The following is a 14,515-nucleotide window of genomic DNA, read 5'->3' on the forward strand; positions in this document are numbered from 1 at the left end:
GGAACTTGGAGAACTGGTGGTCTAAGTGCCCATATCATGAAACTAGAAACAAAAGGCAACTTGAGCCCAAAGAAATGAAAAGTATACAGAAGTTAAGAATTCAATAGATGGTTTTAACAGCATAGTAGAGAAAGCAGTAGAAGAAAGAAGTGTAAAGGTAAGAGTAGAAACCAGTGAAATATGAAGCAAATATAATAGAAAATAAACACAGCCAGAAGTTGACCTTTTGAGAAGTCCAACAAAATATATAAATGAATCTAGAAAGACTGAGAAAAAAAGAAGCAACAAAACCAGTAACAAAAAAGGGCCATCAATAGAGATATTCGGACATTAAAAAGATAATTAATAGCATGGTATTTTTAACAACTTTGTATCAGTACATTTGGGGAATTTAGGTGGAATTGGCAAATTTATTAAAACATACAAAACTGACTCAGGAAGAAATGGAAGGTCTGAAAAGTTTAATATCTGTTAAAGAAATTAAATCTATAGTTCCAAGACACCTCACAGGAAAAACTCAATGTCCAGATGACTTCCCTGACAAATTATTCTAAACATTTAAGAAAGAAATGCCATCAATCTTATATAAGCTTTTTCAAAGACTAGAGGAAGAAAAACCACTTTTTTGAAGCCAATATAAACTTGACACCAAACTCTGATAAGGAAATTACGATAAAGAAAAATGACAGCCCTATCTCTCTAGTTAACATAGATGCAAATATCCCAAATAGCATATCGGCCAACCAAACTCAGTAGTAAAGAAAAAGTGTGTGTATCACATCTCCATTGCGTTTAAGAATTCAAGATTGGTGTAGCATTTAAAAATTAGCCAATGTAATTGATCGCATTGATGGAATGAAGGGAAAACCTGGGAATCATTATAGCAAAAGCAGAACATGAATTTAACAAAAGCATGATAAAAAAATTAATCAATTAGAACATGGAAGGAGTTTCTTTAATTTGAGAAAAACACACACACACATACCAGCAAAGATTGTATTTATTGATGTAATATTGAAACTTGCTCCTAAAATTGGGAAAAAGGCAAAAATGTTTGCTATTATAACTATCACCACACTATTATACTAGACATTTTAAATGTTGTAATAAGGCAAGAAAACTAAAGACATAAGTGCATAAAAGAAGTGCCAAAACTCATTATTTTTAGATGACATGATTGTGCATGTAGAAAACATTACAGATAAATTATTAGGCTTATTAAGTAAATTTATTGTAGTTTCTGAAGTCAAGGTTAATGTACACAATTTCAAAATTTCATTTCTGTATACTAGAAGCAAACACCTAGAAAATTCTTTTTCACTGATATTAGTTATAGTAGTATGAAAAACCATTTATCAGGAAGTTAAATCTACTGAAATATGTACACTCTCTGCACAGAAAACACTAAAACATCACTGAGAGAAATGATAGGGATTTGAAATCAGTGAAGATATATGCCATGCACATTGATTAACCAACTCAATAGTCTAATTATGTCAAGCCCCTAGAGAGTCAATAAAATCTCAGTCTTAAAATCCCAGGAAGTTTTTTGTGTGTGAAATTGGCAAACGGGTCTTAAAATGTATATAGGAATGCAAGTGACACTCTTGAAAATCAGAAGATTCATTACACTTTAATAAGATAAAGACTTATTTTCTGAATCAATAACTAAAACTCATGACGCAAGGATAAAGCATCCACAAACATAAGCATATCCAATTATATGATATATGAGCAGCCCTGATGGCATTTCCATCAAGAATGGACCACATACAATAGTATGGTCCCATAAGATTAAAATGAAGCTGAAAGATTCCTATCTAGTGATATCTTGATGATCCCATGTAGGCCTAGGTTAGTATTTGTGACTTTGTTTTTTAAAAAAAAAGCTTAAAAAGTAAAACAATTAAAATTTTAAATAGAAACAAAGATCTGAGTATCACGCTTTCACTCATATAATGGACCTTGAACATCCAATGTAATCCTATAAGAAAATGACTGACAGTAGTGGGAAACTACGGGGCGGGGAGTATCACGCTTTCACTCATATAATGGACCTTGAACATCCAATGTAATCCTATAAGAAAATGACTGACAGTAGTGGGAAACTACGGGGCGGGGGGAGGGAGATGGGATTAACGGTAGCAAATATCTGTCTGGGGATGGGGAAACACCTCTTATCAACAGGGTGCCTGAATGAAACGTATTTGTATACCTAACCCTTAACTGTACCCCACAACATCATAATTTAAAAAATTGATATAAAAGAAGAAAAATGTTTTTAAATAAAGAATATAAAGACAAAATATTTTGTACACCTATACAATGTGTGTTTTAAGCTATAATAGAGTCAAAAACTTTAAAAATTAACAAGTTTATAAAATAAAAAAGTTATAGTGAGCGAATTATTGTTTTATTACTAAATAATTTTTATAAATTTGGTGCACTCTAGGTGTTCAATGAATACAAAGTCTATAGTGGCACACAGTAATGTCCTAGACCTTCTCATTCAATCACTACTCACTCAGTGACTCACCCTGAGTAACTTCTAGTCCTTCAAGCTCCATTTATGGTCAGTGCCCTAGACAGGTGTATCGTCTTCTGTCTCTCACACCATATTTTTGCTGTACCTTTCCTATGTTTAGACACACTATTACTTACCGTTGTGTTCCAATTGCCTACACTATTCAGTAGAGTAACATGCTGTCTAGATGTGTAGGCTAGGAGCAGTAAGCTATACCATATAGCCCAGATGTGTAGTCGACTGTGCCATCTTGGCTTGTGTAAATACACTCCATGATGTTCACACAATAACGACATGACCTAAGCATGCATTTCTCAGAACCTATCCTCACCTTTAAGTGACGCATCACTGTATATGTATATACATGTATATATGCATGCATTTGTATATGTGTACATGTGTGTGTATTTTTTAAACTTAATGTATGACAAAGGTACACAGTTAATGGGATAAAAAACTGATGCTGTCACGATTGTATATCCATGTGGAAAAAATGAACCTGACACCACTCCTCCATCATACACAAAGTTCATTGCCAGGTAGATCATAGGCCAATGTAATGGCAAATCAATAAAAACTTCCGGAAGATAATACGGGAGAATATCATTGTGACCCTTGAGTAGGCAGCAATTTCTTAAATAGAAGACAAAAAGCATTAATATTAAAAGAAGAGATGATTAATTGGACTTAATTTACTACAAAAATTTCTAATTACCAAAAGATATCATTAAAAGAACAAAAGCAAGACATAGTATTAGGAGAAAATATTTTCAATGCATATATCTAACAGAGACCTCAGATCCTGAATTCAAAAGGAACTTCCACAATTAAATAAGAAATAGACAATCCAATTTTCTTTAAAAATAGTCCATAAAAGTCTAAAAGTATAATCCATAAAAAGAAAATTGATAAATCATGGACTTCACCAAAATTAAAAACATTCATTCGAAAGACCCTGTTAAGAAGATGTAAAAATACAAGCTACAGAGTGGAAGAAGATATCTGACACTCATATCTGACCAAGGAATAGTATCTAGGATATAGAAAGACTCTTAAACTCAGCAGCAACAAAACCAAAAAATTCAGTTGAGGAATGGGAAAAACATATAATAAAACATTTCACCGAAGGGGTTATGCAGATGGTGTGTGAGCACAAGAAAAATACTCAACAACATTTGCCAACAGAAAATGCAAATTGAAAACACAGTAAGATATCACAACACACTTCCCATAATGACTGAAATAAAATATAGTGTCAAAACCAACTGCTGACAAGGAGGCGAAGAAATTGTATGACTTACTCATGGCTGCTAGGAATGTTATCTGGCATAGCCACTATGGAAAACAGCTCAGCCGTTTCTTTAAAACTAAGCATGCCCCCACCCTGGGACCCAGCAGATGAATTTTTGAGCATTATCTCGAAGGAATGACAACGGAGGTTCACACGAAAACTTGTCCATGAATTTTCACAGCCAAAACCGGAACCCACTCAGATTCCTTCAGTGGGCGATGGTTTACCAAACTGAGGGTACATCCCTGCTGTGAAATACTCCTCAGCAACACAAAGAATACACTCGTGATAACAACTAGGATGCATCTTGCAGAAATTATTCTAAGTGAAAAAGGCCATTCGCAAAAGATAACATATTGTGGGAGTCCACGTATACAACATTTTGAAATGAAAATAGTTATAGAAATGGAAAGAGATTCGTGATTGTCAGGAATGAGGAACAGGGTTGTGGGGAGGTGGGTAGACAACAAAAGGCAACTGGATAGAGGATACATAGAATCTCTCTGTATTATTTCTTACAATTGTATCAAATAAACAGCACAGATTTTCAAGAATGATTAAAATAGAGTTGTGAATATCAGCGAAAAAGCAAAAGAACAAAGGGTTGATATGCACTTTGTTAAAAAGTTTAAACAAATGGATAATTAGCATATTTAGGGTGTTCAACGTAATCAGTCATCAAAGAACTGCAGCTTAAAACCACCGACAGATTCCGCTACGTATTCACAGAATGGAGGAGGGGAAAACTGACAATATCAAGTGTTGGCAAGAAGTGGAGTAACCAGAACTCTTACTCACTGCTGATGAGAGTATAAATTGATGCAACCACTTGGAAACTTGCTTAGTGTCAGTGTCAGTAACACTGACTATTTAGACTGTCTATGAACCAGCAATTCCATCTCTTGATATATACCCCACAGAAATGCATATGTTCTCCAAACGACATGTACAGGAATGTTCTGGGCAGGACTACCAGTAATAGTCAAAAACTGTCTAAAAATCCCACAGATATTCACTAACAGAAGGATACATAATTATGTTCTGATTCTTTCACGCAGTAGAATATTATGCAGCAGGGAGGGAAAAAAAAAAGCAGACTGGTCGGGCACGGTGGCTCACGCCTATAATCCCAGCACTTTGAGAGGCCGAGGTAAGAAGATTGCCTGAGCCCACAGGTTCGAGACCAGTCTGGGCCATTCGTATCATCCATACAATAAATCAAAAAATTAGCCAGGCGTGGTTGCGCGTGCCTGTAGTTTCGGCTACTTGGAAGACTGAGGCAGAAAAATTGTCTGGGCCTAGCAGGTCGAGGCTGCGGTGGCCGGGAGCGGCCACTGCACTCCAGCCTGGTTGACAGAATGAGACTCCAACTCAAAAAAAAAAAAAAAAAAAAAAAAGACCAGATTACTGCTATATGCAACAGCATGGACAAATCTCACAGAAGTGTTCTGGAGCTAAAGGAGCCGGATGTCAAAGACAAAGGAGTAGAGAATGCATACTTTCACTCCAAGAAACTTTTAAAATAGGCAAAACTAATCTCTGAGGATAGAAGTCGAAACAGTGGTGGCCTGGAGTAGGGTAGTGGCTGGAAGGAACACGAGGAAGCTTCTGTTGCCTTGATAAGAAGAAACACAGTGAAATTAAATGTCGTAAGAACCAGAATGAGTGACATTCTCGGTAGAGACACTGGAACGCTGCCCTCCCTACTCAGATTGGAAAGGGAGAGGTGATGAAGATATCGTAAGCAGAAGAGACGTAGGATGGAAGATGAACAATGTCACGGTGCCTTTTGCAAGCACGGAAACCTCAGGGACAGTCTCGTCCTCGTGAAAGTTTTGGAGGAAAGCCTGGTGCTGCTGAAATAACCTGTGATTATTCAGTCCAGGAGGGTCGGTCACATAATATGAGTGTGAGTACATTCACGGAAGGATGATGACAACATATTATGAGCCGTATTAAAAGGGAAAAAAATATCTTGGTGATTGGATATTGCGAGAAGGTGCGGCTTTCTGTCATTGCCGAAACATGATTTGTCTCCAGTTGAGTAAGAAAAATCCACTTTTCTTTACGTTATCGGAAGCATCCCTTTTCCTGCTGTAAATAGAGAGCTTACAAAAAGCCCGGGGTCCTGATAGGACACCTTTGCTCCACCTTCATGATGAGATGCATACTGGCTTAGGAGTGATCTATCTACCTCTCCCAGTAACTGTAGAGCTATTAATATTTCTTTTCCGTATGTGACTTAAGGGGGTGTGTCATTGCAAATTCTATGAGTTCAATTTTTTTAGCGCCAGTTAAAACATGCCACACAACTTAGTTTTCCGGCTTCTCACTAACTTGATCTTCAAAACTACCCTGCCTTGCTGGGGCCAATCTTAGTGTTCCGAAAATACGTGAGCAAACAAGGTACAGATAGGATGCATTAGACCTCCTGCTCACCCCGGGCTTGCACATGCATGTCTGCCTATGGGTGCCCATGCCACACTGGCTCAGATTTATAGTGGGGAAAACCCCACTCTCTTCTTCCTTTTGTGTGCAAAACATTGTGTGTGTCGCTTTCAGAGCAGCTCCGATACTGTCGTGTAAAAGAAATGAAATCCATGCCTAAGATGATTAACATCCAGAGCCAAATTCCTCCTGCTCAAAGCAGAGGAGGGGATATAAATTGTGTTCTCCAATTACTGCAGCTCATTGTTGTTTGCTGAACTTACAGGCAGCAAATAGTCTTTTCAGACGCAGCCCAAAAGGCGAGTCTACCGGATATATACCTGTGTTATTTTCCTCATGAATAAAAGATACTTGGAGAGGGGAAATTTTGATAAAACCTAAGTCCTGAGGCTCTCTAAAACCTGAAAACAATGAAGGAAGGATTGTTTCACCTACGAGAAGCCTCCATTTGTCGCCTAGATGAGCAGGGGGCCTGGGCAGGGAGGAGTCCCAGAGGAGGCTGGGTTCAAACCCTTGGTGCTCAAGGACACGTGCGTCCTAAGGACCCCATGCCGCCATCAGCCGGTCAGCGGCGGTGGAACTGGAGCGGGTTGAGCATGTGCCATTCGCGTCCACAAGTCTGCACTTGAACTGCCCTTTGTTCCCAGGGGTTTATTTCACCCATAATAGACTGTGTTGACTTCAAAGCAGCCCCTTTGCTTGTGGGGTGATAGGCTAGGAGAATAGAGCTCATTAACAGTCATCCTTTCAAATGGAAATTGTCCTGCCTTTATGGAGGGTGACTGGTGAGCCCCTCATAGAATGAATGCTTTCTCTTTTCTCTCTAGGACTCTTTGGGTCCTTGCGTGATTCTGAATGAAGTGAAAAGAGAGAAAGAGAGTGAATTAAGGGAATATTCACACCACTTTTTCCCTTCACACCATCTCACAATGGGTTAGCCAAGATACTCAGAGACCACCCAGTCTCAAAGGTTTGGGTGCTCCCACCAGCACCCCCTTGACAATAATGTGTGGAGACTACATCTTCACATGCCAAGCATTTAACTATTTGCTCACGGGTGCGCACTCACGTGCACACACACACACACACACACACACACACACACACACACAGCGGACTAAGCTGAGTAACCACAGCGTCTTTTCATAAGGGGAGCAACCTGGCCTGAGCAACTCTTGTCACCTTTTAGACTCGCACTTGGGATGCTCTATGTTCCCCATGCTGGAAGCAAAGGGGAAAAATCCAAGAAGCCCAGATATGTCAGAATCCCAGAGAATGAGGCCGGGACTGCTGAGTGAGGGCAAAGCCAGACTGGTGGTCCTGGTCAAGGACTTGATCCAGTGGCTTGACTTGGTCAAGGACGAGGTCAAGCTGCAGTGGCCTGTAGGAGCTTTCCTCCCCAGTGGGACATGTGTCCCAGTCTCCCTGAGGATCACACCCTTTGTCCCCAAGGGCCCTGTCCCCACAGAGAAACCTCTCTAAGAGTGGGGCTCCAGACCCCAGGCTAGAGAGGGAAAAAGGACATCAGACGCTGCTGGAACGCACTGTGAGGGAATGGAGCATAATGGGGGCTGCAGACACATTTCGGGGACAGGGAAACGACATTTAATGCCTGAAGGGAAAAAACCTGTGGCAAGCTTAGGGATGTGTGCCGTCGAGGGAGAACCCGGCAGGGCCAGACCCTTCGATGATACAGGCTGCGCGTTCGTGGACCCCAAATATCGAAAGCAAATATTGACTCTGGCTTCCGAAAAGACTTTATTTATTTGGAATAATTTGATACTCAAGTAAATTAATGCTAAAGCATTTCTCTGTTTGTGCCAAATCAGTGCCTCTCAGTGGGAACTCGGCCCATCTTTGCAGGCAAGCGCTCACTCTCAGTAGGCAGTCCATTTCTGCAGAGTGCCATTAAGTTAATTTCAAAAAGAACCAGTAAAGGTATATGGAGCAGGCAGTAATAGCATGGAAAATATCCAAAATTACTAGACCCAGCAACAGAACTTGGATGCCATTTTCATGCACTAATAATTTGTAGTCTACATATTGAAGGTAACTATAAACTGACTACTTTCCCTGCTAAAGCATTCAGGTAATTAAAAATACGCCGTTAGTTGTCTACCTTTCAACATCGGGGAACAGGCTGTCTTTTTTTCCTCCCACTTGGTAAGCGCAGTCTGCAGACTTTGTTATCCAAAGTGATGCTGAAGTCCTTTGTCGCAGGGATGATTTCAAGGTCCTTGTTTTCCTTCAGGAGTATCAGGTGGATTTGCCCATCAGGCCAGAGAGCAAAACAGAGATGCCATAGGGGAGCTCCGGGAAATGGTTTCATTTGAGATGAATTACTGTGTTAGGAATTTGTTAATAGGGAGAATTCTGGATGAACCACATGGAATTAAACATCTGACGATGGGAGGGCCCCGCCAAAATACATCATATGCTTTTGTTTAGAGGGGGAATTTAAAAAGCCCGGGCAAGAAATAACTCTTAAACAACATTTTCAACTTCTAAGGCCAGGTAAAAAGAAGACAAAGTATTTGAAGTTTCTATGAACCTTGTGTGTCAGAATATTTCCTGCTGCTTCATGGATTTCCAGGAGGAATTACCTCTTTTCACTTCTATTTTATCCCCAACAGTCACTGTTTAGGCTGTTTTCATAAGCTACCCATTTCTGTCAGTCCCTATAGAAAAGAGATCAATTTAACCAAAGAACGTTTTTTTAAAAAGCAATCTTTTTGGTATTCATGAAGGATATCAATATTACAGCAACCAGACACGGCCAGTTATTGTTCCTTTCCAACTCCTGGAGAAGGTATAATTTTAACAGTACAAAACCATTTAACTATTAATTGGATCTAAGCTGTAGCCATGCAATTAGTCAAGGAATCCCTCCAAAGGACAGCGGCTTTGATTTGCAGAAGAAAGAGGTGTGCAGTGTCAAAGACAAAAAGTTCCATTTTGGGCTTTCTTTGCAATTTTGGCTTACCTCAATTCCAGCTGTGGGTTAGTACTTTAATTGTTGAGGTACCAGAGAAAGCCATGGCTTCCAGACTCAGTGCTACCATCTGGGATGGGTCTGTGTAAGGCTGTCTCCAAAATTACCAGGTAGATTTGGAAAGTCTGAGTAATTTGCCCAAAAGAATTCAGTTGTCTCTTGAAGTTTCAGCAGTCCCTGGAGAGGCAGTATCTCAGCATTTTACAAGCAGTAGCACAGAGGCCTTGAAACCAAAAAAAGTGGGAGATTCCAAGGTGGGTTCCCTGCCCTGCGTGCAGCTCCCAGAGACAGATGGGCTCAGTATCTTCCCATCTGACCTCTCTCCGGGGTGCTGGCTTTTTTCTTAACTCCACATCCAGGTCACTTCCTTCTGTGGCCAAGTACAGCACACACCAGACTCACACCAGGTGATGTTTCAGACCACAGTGAGGGTTATTTCTGAGGCTCCTGGACTTCCTGTCTTCCGGATCTCCCCAGTGTGTCGGGTTAGGCGATCCCATCCCACGCACGTCTCAGTCACTGGTTGGCAATGTGCTTGTGCTATGCTCCCCAGGTTCCTCTCTGCAGACCCCTGGACGTTCCTACCACTGCTGATTAGGCAAGGGAACATTAGATGTCTTCCCCAAGGTCACAAAGTCAAGGAACTCAGGAGTAAGGTTCGAATGCAGACGCCAATGCCAGCTGAAGGCTTATCCGGAGCGATTGCAGGCATGTTGGACCCAGCTCTGTGCCCCACTCGCAGAGCCACAGAAGATGGGAAAGAAAAAATGGGAGGTGTCAGCGGGTGAGAAAGAGCCCTGCACGCCCCCTCCAACCCTTCCCTGGTGTCAGAGATGGGCGGCCACGTCTATGATATGAGGTCGAAGATGCCGAGAAGTCCTCCTGTCAAAATCTCTTCCTCACTCGATTCCTGACACTGAACAAGAAATTCCCACTTTTCAGTTTCATCCTTTAGGCTAAGGGACATGTCTGAAAAGCTCTGAGAAGCGTTACATGGGAGGGGAAGCCCATTAACTCAGGATCCCCCATTAGCCCACATTTCCAAATTCGCACTCAGCAGGACCCAAAAGGAATGACATTTAGTACTGGAACATCTGGATCAGAGAAAAGGAAGGGAGGGAGAAGCCGGGAGTCGTCATGGTGAGAAATAGGGCAGAGGGAACCTTCCCCAGGAACTGGGAAACCCTTTCTAAACAGGGGTGGCACGCCCAGGCTGGGCAAAGAAAGAAGATGAAGGGGAGAGGGAGAGAGAGAGAGAGAGAGAGAGACAGAGAGAGTGAAAGAAGATGAAGGAGAGAAAGAGACAGAATGTGGGAAGAGTCTCCAGTGGCTGAGGACCGTGGGGCATTCTCTCTGTGCCCAGGATGGAGTGTGGATCAGCCAAGACAATACAAATCCTCCAGGTCCAGAATGCCCTGCAGGGGCTTCCAGCACAGCAGACGATAGGCCTGCCTGGGAGCTTGCCAGCACCTTCTTCTGCCCAGGAACCCAGCACTGCCACTGGAAACCAGACCTGGATGCCACCGAAGAGAAACTGCTTGGGTGTGTCTTCTCTCTCCCTAGTGCAGAAGATACCACCACCACCAGAGGGGAGAGAGAGTGAACAAGTCTTTATGAAACGCTCAGGTGCCCCTCTGCCACAGGTGACATCCATGATCACTGCCTGAGGATCTTGCAAGAAGCTAGCTTACCTGATGTTGAAATTAGGGGTGAAGAAGTGAGCCCCCTACTCTCCTGGATGTCTGGCTCATCAGGACAGGGCCTTGGCCTCTTACAGTAAGCATCACAGTTGTGTTTGGGTCCAAGCAGGTGGCTTTCAGCAAGATACATCCTACAACTCAGGTAAAACTTGCAAAAAGGCCTCTGCAGACTGAGTGCAGGCCCCTGGACTAAACCTCAACTTGGAGCCATGGAAATCCATTTGCAAATGCAGTGAGGGTCGGAGACACATTACATATGTCTGCTGTGGGAACTCAGAGCCTGGAAACGCAAGTGGAATTATGCAGACTCCCATCAGTGAGACTCTAAGAACCGAGGGCCAGGGCTCACGACACGTAGACACTGGTAACTTCATCTTCTCAAACCCGTTTCACAGAAATTGCACCCCAACTTGCGATGTGGAGTTAAATAACACCATTCCATAGCTTTAATTCACCCCCAGAATTCAGTCACAGAGTTAGCATAGGAAAATGTTCTGGTCCCATAATTTATGAAATCAATGCTCGGTTTCTTAAAGGATTCGACACACACACACGCATGTGAAGTGGAAATGGCAGGTTTTCTTTCTAACCATTGCTTTTATTGCATGGAGACAGCATGGGTGATATTTTATTTAATACAAAATTTTCAAACATTTTGTCCTGCTTTCTCTCACAGCACCAAAAATATCCTGCATGGTAGGAAAACAGAGTCAGTGTAAACAGAGGTAAAGTATATCCTGCTGCCAATGTACAGAGTGGATTTGGGGTTAAAAGATGGGGCGATTAGGAATGGAAGCAGAGACTCCTCTCCCCCCCATAGGGATGCCCTGTAGGCAGTGGAGACAATGTAGTAAGTACAACTAAAATTGGATTTAATCATTGCTACTAATAAAGGACCAAGGCTATATGGCAATTTACCGTGCTGTCGGCAAAATGAATTGCTTAAGGCACATTAGCAGCATATTAGATAACACATACGCAGTAAGTAAATTATGATTAAAATAACTATAGAGTAAATACGCACTTTGCTACAATAATTCTTCTAAAAAATCTTTTAGAGATACCTCCCCCAGCGAATCTGTTTATTGTCTTCTGCAATTTTTGCCAAATTCAATAAGCATATTTCTTACTCTATAAAATATTCTTGATTAGTCTTTTTATTTTTTTCCATTGGTAAATGAAAGAATGATGTCATCTGACAGCATTAAATACTATTAAACAGACCATAACTAACATTGGCTGCATAAATTATACATAAGCTGACACTTTTATGCACTTTGTGAAGAATTGCTTCATGGGTTGTGCAATCTTTTCCACAACAAGCTCCATGGAATAACCGGTGGTGTTTCGTGGCTACAGACTGGTTACCGGATTAGCATTCATTTACGAAGTTTTCACAGAAAACCCTTCCCATTCAAATACTTGTAGATTATAATTTATTTTTATCTGAGGCATAATTTTTCATGTGGCATTTTTGCCAAAATCAATAGAACCGGAGCCAAGGACTGCTCCCTGTTCCCCATTTCTCCCCTCCTCTTGGCTTTCTACCTCCTCATGTTTTCTCTAGCTGGGAAGGTAAACAAATGAGTCTGCCTCATAATCAGCGTCTTTGCCAAAGTGCTGAGCTGAATATTATTTTTTACTCGTTCAGCCACCACATTCAGAGCCCCATTCACGCACACATTTTCAAGAAGCCTTTTGCATTCTTAAACAAGGAGGGCAGAATCTTGTTAGATGGCAGGAAACCTGCATCTTTCACCCCCGATTCACAAGGAAAGCCCACGCCAAAAGTGACAGTGACAACCCTGGGTTTTGAAATAGCCCAGATTAACACAGAAAACGTGCAGGGCCTTGGGAAACACCCTTCTGAATGCAATGATCGCATCAGGTTCCCATGCGCATGTGGACTCTTGGGCTCCATCCCAAACACAGACAAAGTGATCTCTTATGGACACAGGCAACGTGCAGAGAGAGCAAGACTAAGCAGGAAAAACACTGCAGTTTTCATCCGATAAGACAGGCTAAGGGTCACCAGTTCTCCTCAAGGTGTTACTACAATAAATGTTCACAAGTGCAATGTACTTGGGTAGACACCGTGCTGTCTGTGAATTTAAATTTTTCTGAATAATCCTGATGAGGTGGCAGGGACTTTGGTTTCTAATAATTTGCTATACATGGTGAAAATTCATCTGTTGCCTTGATATGCAAAGATTATCTTTTTTTTTTTTTGAGTTGGAGTCTCACTCTGTCACCCAGACTGGAGTGCAGTGGCCACTTCCAGCCACCGCAGCCTCGAACCGCTGGGCTCTGGTGATCCTTCCGCCTCAGCCTTCCAAGTAGCTTGAACTACAGGCAAGCGCTACCATGCCCAGCTGATTTTTTAAAAATTTATTGTAGGGATGAATTCTTGCCAAGTTGCCCGAGTGGGTTTCAAACCCATGGGCTCAGGCAATCCACTCGCCTCGGCCTCCCAAAGTGCTGGGATTACAGGCTGAGCCAAGGATATGCAACGATTTTCTTTTGACTTTCTGAAATTCAGACAAATCCATCTACATAAGCCAAAAATGTACCAGAAGATAGGAATTGTGCTAATGCATGTATATAGTGCTGAGTGCACAAAAGCTTGAAAAATATAGCATTGCTATTGACATTATTGGAATTTTAATTGACGCATCTGTTATGACTAAAGTTCAAATTCTGGTTAAGGTTGACTCTGGCTCAACAGATTTGTGTCCACCTTTAAATTGATGAGAACGCGTTCCACCGATACCTGTGCCCATTTTAGTCTGTTTCTCCAACCTTAGCCATACTGTTCTAGCAAGTTCTGACACCAGCTAGGATTTTACTTTAGCTGAGACATTTTGCATTTGCAGGTAATTGAAGAAAACCCTCCTCACTCACATAGAAGTTACCGCCACTTACTAGCCCACACCTAACAAAGGTATTGAACTTTAGGATCCCAAATTACCACCCATGCCGAGGTTTGAGTCTAAAGTGGCTTGGACAGAGTGGCGAGGTCCCTGACGGCTGCTCACGGCAGGCCCGTGACGGGGAGCCTGACGGACACCCTGGCAGGTTCCTGGAGATGACTTTGCCGTGGCTGGCCCATGAGGTTTTCAAAATGGGAGCGCCGATTACACAGAAGAGACAGTTACCATCTTAGGAATATTGTGTGTGTGTGCATGTGTACTGAATGTGCATATATGTATATATGGTGTATGTATATCTAGTGTATATGTATATATATATATATATAGTGTGTGTGTGTGTGTGTGTGTGTGTGTGTACACACATAGATCAGACAAAATGATGGCATTTTATTTCTACTGCAACTGTTAAGGATGTGTTTGCAACCTGTGGATACAACTCTCTTGTTCTCTGGCCTTCCCACCTTGAGCTGCGACTGAATTGTGGGAGGAGACCTCACTCCCCCACTGGCGTGGTCCAGGAGCACCACAAAAGCCTCCAGTGGGCTTTCTCTGAGGTTTCTGAGTCAAGACCTGGAGAACACACACAAGGGGATAAGCGGTATGCACACTCAAAGCCTATGCGTGGCCCCT

Source organism: Carlito syrichta, unplaced genomic scaffold, assembly GCF_000164805.1.
Source record: "Carlito syrichta isolate Samal-C Ts95f unplaced genomic scaffold, Tarsius_syrichta-2.0.1 Scaffold308151, whole genome shotgun sequence".
Lineage (NCBI taxonomy): Eukaryota > Metazoa > Chordata > Mammalia > Primates > Tarsiidae > Carlito > Carlito syrichta.